The sequence below is a fragment of the Peromyscus eremicus genome, chromosome 2 (assembly GCF_949786415.1).
Source record: "Peromyscus eremicus chromosome 2, PerEre_H2_v1, whole genome shotgun sequence".
Lineage (NCBI taxonomy): Eukaryota > Metazoa > Chordata > Mammalia > Rodentia > Cricetidae > Peromyscus > Peromyscus eremicus.
Window position 1 is genome coordinate 7,617,289 of NC_081417.1, and position 7,097 is coordinate 7,624,385.

Below are 7,097 nucleotides of genomic sequence, written 5' to 3' on the forward strand. Positions count from 1 at the left end.
TGTCTCTGCCTCCTGAGTGCTGGGATTAAAGGCCTGAGCCACCACTGTCTGGCTATATTCCTTAATAAACATGATTGATTTGCTCATAACTGATAGATCTGTGCTATGGTTCTTAGCATATTTGAGTGTTTCAGCTTGTAGATATCTGCAGGTTATTTACTATTTTACCATATAAAATGACCTATGATATGCCCTGTGTTTCTTTTATGTGTTTCTCAAATAAACTTTACATAAAATGTAAATAAACATCTTTAATAGATGTTTATTTCATGAATTATATTTTGGGGGCTTTAGATTTTTTGTAATTCCAACATTCAGGATTGTAGAATGCAGGATTGTTTGTTCCCCACAAATCCATCAGTATAGTAAATTTTGGAATCAAGACAATCTAGATCCCTCAGAACTGAATTATGACATTGGACTGGAGAGTTGACAGACCTCTGAGATTATGAGGAAGCACAGTGAAGGCAAATTGTTAGCCTTGCCAGCTGAACACAAAATTTGTTTCTAGTTTTGTTTTTTTTTTTCTCTTAGCAGGTATTGGGAATTTTTTTTTTTTCAAAATTAGAAACTGCATATAAATCCCCAGGAAGTAGGTTAATTTGCATAAACAATAAACCCAAATCTGTACAGCAGTTGTTACTATGGCCATGGTCTGGTAAAGTTTATGATAGCTCACTGCCAGTCTCCTAAATTCACTTATCTTTTGTAGAAGCCATACAGATGAGTTAAATGGGATGCAGGAAGAACCCTATTTCCAAGGTTGTAGGGTCCTTAATGATGATTAAGTCCTCTGTGATCCCTTTAGGAATTTACTGTTATTTTCTATTCACAATTTTCCTAGGTCAAAGTAAATCTAGCAGCTTACATTAATTTGTACAGCCCCAACAATAACAGTCCTCATTCTACAGAGTGAGGAACAGAAGTAGGGATTCTTCCAGCTCCCAAGCATTATCTTTTCCAATTGCTCATCTGAGAACAGCGGTCAGATGGGTTCGGGAACCCAGTGGGCACCCTGAATTGATCTGAGCTAAAACTCCATTGTTTACTTCCACGAGTCTCCACGCAGATGGCTTGGTAACACAGTGAGTCCTGTGGAGTTAGTGTCAGGTTAGAGCCAGTGTTCTTGTAGTTTCTGAAAGCTTTGATGACTTTGTCTCAATGTGTGTACTCACTCTCATAAAAATCTGGTACCTTAGGGGAACTGGAGGAAAGGGTAATAATATAAATTTTTGGCAATGTTCTTCCTTAAGGGGGCATATTCTTCCCTTTGTCCCAGCTGTCCTACATCTGTAGATTGGCTCAAGTCTGGGAACTGATTAAGTAGCCATGTCTCTGTTTTTGACTCAGATTAGACTTTCATTCAATTGATTTAGAAATATTCAATTATATAAATCAAGTAAGAGCTTAGTAGGCTTCCTATCTTAGCTAATTTTTGGTTGTTATGTCTGAACACCACAGACTGGATAATTTATTAAGGATAACAGTTTATTCAGCCAACAGTTATATAGGCTTTGAGTTTCAAGGTGGGGAAACATATCTATTGAGAATATTCTTGCTGGTGGGGGCTCCCAGCAGAATCCCAAAGTGATGCAGGAATTATACACAAGGAGTACCTACAGGGCTGAGCCAATCTGGACTTAGTAACAGACCCACTCTGAAGTACCTCATTAATTCACTGATGCACCACTTAATGGATACATTCATGAAGGCAGAGCTCACATGACCCATGGCAAAAATCAGACAGAATTTTAATAAACTGACGTGCAGCAACATTCAAGATAGATTGGTAAGTAAAAAAGCAAAGCATAGGAAATATATTTATAGTAAATATTTCCTGTTAAAACTGACAAGAGATTAGATATGTATGTGCTTATGAAAGAGAAATTATTTTAAGAAAGACTAAGCCAGAAACCAGCGAGACTGCTTACTAAAACTAATGAGTGGAATGTATGAGGGTATGAGAACAGGACACAAACGATAAAGGAATGGCATTTATTTGCTGTACATTTAAAATATACATTATGCATTTTAAAATCATGACATTTAAAATACTCAAAAATATCAACAAGAACAAGGAATAAGCAGAAATAGGACACAGAAACAAATGCAATATGTTTGTAAACAAATTCTGTTAACTGTTTTGAATACAGCACAGCTATACTGAAAGAGGTAACACTGAGCATAGAATTTTGACAAAATATCTACCAAATAAAGAATAAAAGGACTGTAAATATTATGTTACTATCAGTATGTATTGACTATGATGCTATTTTACATATATTTCATAATTAGTAACTACATAAACATCAGGATGAAAGCTAAGCTTCTCACTCATGGAGGAGGGAATTAGCTTGTGACCAGGAGACAGGTTGGACTGAATTCTTAGCTATTGTTGGGTTGAAATTTTTGGATTCATAAACAAGAATGAGCCTGTGGCAATGCATAAATACATAGTCTGCTGGCTAAATTTATGTTAACTTGACATAGGCCAGAGTCATCTGAGAGAGGGGAACCCCAATTGAGAAACTGCCTCCATCAGACTGGGTTGTAGGCAAGCCTATGGAATATTATTTTAAGTAGTGATTGATGGGGGAGGGCCAACCACATTGTGGGTGGTGACATTCCTGGGCTGGTGGTCCTGGGTTCTATAAGAAAGCAGGCTGAGCAAGCCATAATGAGCAAGCCAGTAAGCAGCACTCCTCTATGGTCTCTGCACCAGGTCCTGCCTCCAGGTTCAGATTCCTGCTCTATTTGAATTCCTATCCTGATTTCCTTCAGTGATGAACAGTGATGTGGAAGTGTAAGCTGAATAAACCCTTTCCTCTCCAACTTGCTTTGGTCATGGTATTTTGTCACAGCAATAGTAACCCTAAGTAAAACCCATAATTTTTTGCATATATTTTTAAGAAAAATAAAATGAAATAAAAAAACTCCTACGAACATGGACACAAAAGTCCATAACACTATACTAAGAAGTAGAATCCAACATATATACTTATAAAAAAGGATAACACCCTATAACAAAGTAGTGTTCATCTTAGGAATTCAGGGTTAGTTAAATATTCAAAAATCAATGCATATAACTCATTTAGTAGAAGACTAAATGAGAAAACACACAATCATATTAGTGAATTTACAAGGGGGATTCATTAGCATGATGAATATGAAAATCACATAAAATAGGTACAAATTATTCCCCTAACCTAATAAAAGCCAGTTGTTAAAAAAAAAAAACCCAGTGAACAATCCTCACAGTGAGAGACCAAATACTCTCTTGCAAACCTGGAGAACAGGAAAAGAGTATCTTAAATGACCCATTTAAAGGATAATCTTCAGTTACTTACATTTAACAACACTTTGAGTTATTCAGGCAATATGCAAGTAAAAGAATTTGGAGGCAGATAGACTAGAAAGCAAGAAATAACACTGTCATCTCCAATCTGTATATACATAGAGAATTCCTGGAACTCCCAAGTATAACAAAGCATTGCTTAGCTTACATAAGGCCCTGGGTTCAAGCTGATCAAGACACACACAGCAGCAGCAGGGTACGATCTGGTGGCTGGGAAAGCATCTCAGTAGTAAAGTGCTTGCTTAGTAGATACAAAGCCCTTGGTTCTATCTCCATGCAGTGAGAACACATGGTCACAGTACATAACATTAACACCTACAAGACTCTACTACCCATTAATATAGGACCACAGGGTAACTAACACTTTAAGACCTTTGAAAGCCATATGGAAATGCACTCTTAGAAGTTTTCTAAAATATGTACATATTCATGTATAACAAAATTTTAAATAATGTTACCCTATATGCGACATAATGCCTCTTCTAGATTCTGTAGCTGCCAAAGTGTGGGTTACCTCTTTTTTGTTGTAGGTCAGTGGGAGGGCCAATAGACATCTTCAAACATTACAGGCTATTGTCATTGCTCTTTCTTACTCTCCAGAACAGATTCTATTGCTGAAGCTAACACATATTGAGACATGGAACATGGAGAAATTAAGCTGATAAAGGTTCTTAATATATACCACATGTCATATAAAAATTGCATAAGAAGGGGTCCTAGGGGCTGGAGAGAAGGCTCAGCAATTAAAAGCACTGGTTGCTCCTACAAAGGATCTAGGTTCAATTCCCAGCAGCCACATGGCAGCTAACTTTGGTACCAGGGAATCCAACACCTTCTTCTGGCCTCTGAGGACATCAGGCATTTGTGGGACACGGATTTACACGTAGGCAAAATACCAATACATGTAAACAAATAAATGAGCTAATTTAAAAATGGATCATAAACCTATATTGCAAACATAATATTACATAACGTCTAGAGAAAATTTAAGAAAAAAATCTGCATAACTTTAAGTTTAGTGATGAGTTTTTAGAGTCAACTGCAAAAGCATAATTCAAAACAGAATTTGTAAGTAGACTTGACAAAATGGGAACACAAGCCACAGACTGAAAAAAAATATGCAGATCACATATCTGATCATGCCTGTAATATTAAAGAACTCTTAAAACTCAACAATAAAAATAATCTAATAAAATATTCTTTTAAACGGGTAAAAGGTCTGAAGGAAAATTTTCCTCAAATTTTGTACTGTTAACCAACAAATATCTGAGAAGGTCCTGGGCATCATTTGTGATCTGAAGCGCAAAGGAGAATGACAAGGGACAGTAGCTTAAGCCTTTCCATTCCACAGTGTCAGAGCCCACACAGAAGGGCAGCAGCAAGAACGCTTGCTCTTGACACCACTGGGCACCGAAGGGAACAGCACTTCGGGAGGAAGACGCAGGGAGGTCTGCGAAGGAAGCAGTCACCAGCGCAGACACACCTAGCTCGAACACAGAATCTAGCTACCCAGACAGATTGTACAGAAAACAACAAAAACCAAATAAAACTCTCTTCGTGAATACTGTAGGCAAAACGAAACTAAGGTTAAACCCATAGAATCGGAGAAACTTTCCTAAGACCCAAGGATTCTGTAGCTTTTTCAGATGCAGGTGTTATAAACCAATAAAATTAACTTTCTGAGTTTCAGACAATCTCAGGCATATAATTAAAACTGAGATAAAATTCTGTCTTACTCCCATGAAAAACCAGACAGCAGAGTTTGGTAAGTGAGCAGAGGAAATTTCAGAAGGGGAAAATTCAGAAATGCCAAATTCTTTGCATATATTCTGCCCAAATTTCTGGTGGATTCTTGACATACTCCTGTGTTGGGCAGACTCCAAGCAGCCACAGGTAGGCTAAAAGAACCTCGTTATGAGTGGAGCACACCACGGACGGATCAGGCCGAGCAAACAATACAACCCCTCAACACTCTGTAGAGCAGTGGTTCTCAACCTTCCTAACGCTGCGACCTTTAATACTGCTCTTCTCACTGTGGTGACCTCCAACAATAAAATTATCTTGTTGCTACTTCAAAACTGTAATTTTGCTTGTAAATATTTGATATGAGACCCTTAGGGGTCGTGACCCATTGGTTGAGAACCACTGCTTTTGAGACAGCGCCAAATCATGAAATTACTAGAAATGTCAAGAAACAGGAACCTGTGTGCCACAAATAAGAGCAAAAGTGACCTGTGGAGGCTAACCCTGGGAAGGCACAGTCAGTTGAATTAGCAAAAGGGTTTTAAAATCGGTGCAAAAGGAATGAACAACTAAATTTCAATAGAGAAAAAGAAATGATTAAAAGATATGAAGGTTCTGGAACTTAAAAATACTCCACTAGAATGAAATATTCCACAGGCTTGGGATGTAGTTCAGGAGGAGAGCTTACCTAGCATGCATGTGACCTTGGCTTCTGTTCTCAGCAGAATATGCAAATATGTAAACAAATGGAAATATTCATTGAGAGTCACACAAAAGCCTTACATGCTAAACCTTGCAAAGCACTGCGCTGTGTGTACTGGGTATAGGAGATGAGAAGTGAAGTGTGGTTGTGCTGTGAGTAGTGTCTCCACTGGTGGCTGAGTCATTTTTGCCTGCAAATAAAAGGAAACTCGGGCATGGTGAATGATAAAACCAGGGGAAGGGGTTGGAAGTTATGGATTGGATGAAAACTGAGAAAGAGCCATCAAAATTCAAAAGGGTAAGCAGGATGGTTAACAACTATAAACTTCACAAAAATAAGGCAAGAGAAAGGGAGAACTAATCCTTAAAGTCAATAATAAATAAAAGAATAAAACCAGAATCTAGGTGTAAAGGAGCTAATTTAACCTATTAAACATCAACGATGGTAAGTGATATGTGAAAAACAAAAACAAAAACAGTTTTCTCCCCATCCTTCCCCTCCTTTCCCACCCTTCTCCTTTTCCCACAGGTCACTTCCTCCCCACCCTTCATTCTCGGGTTTTATTTTATTATTTTATTGAAAATAGATTTTTTTCTCACATAATATATCCTGATTATGGTCCCCCCCCCTATTCTTTTCAGTCCTTCCTACTTCCTCTTCTATCCAGATCCACTCCCTTTCTGTCATTTGAAATAAGATAAAACAAAAACTAACACATCGGGATTTGTTGTTGTTTGTTTTTTGCTCTTTTGGGGGGCTACCACCCAGCTCCCAAATAACTCGCACACGGAGGCTTATTCCTAATTATGAATGCTGGCCTTAGCTTGTCTTGTTTCTTGCCAGCTTTTCTTAATTTTAAATTATCTCGCCTGCCTTTTGCCTCTGGGCTTTTACCTTTCTTAATTTTTGTATACCTTTCTTCCTTATTCCGTTGCGGTTGTGTAGCTGGGTGGCTGGCCCCTAATGTCCTCCTCCTTCTCTCCCTCCTAGATCTCTCTTCTCCTAGATTTCTCCTTTTATTAATTTTTTCTGCCTGCCAGCCCTGCCTATCCTTTCTTCTGCCTTGCTATTGGCCACTCAGTTCTTTATTAAACAGGCAAAGTAACACAGCTTCACAGAGTTAAACAAATACAACATAAACAAAAGTAACACACCTTAAAATAATATTATACAACAGGAATTGGACAAAACAAACAGAAAGAAAAGAGTCCAATAAAAGGCACAAAAATCAGAGATCCACTTGTTCATACACTCAGGAATCCCATTAAAACATCTGGTAGACCTATGCCAGAAGTT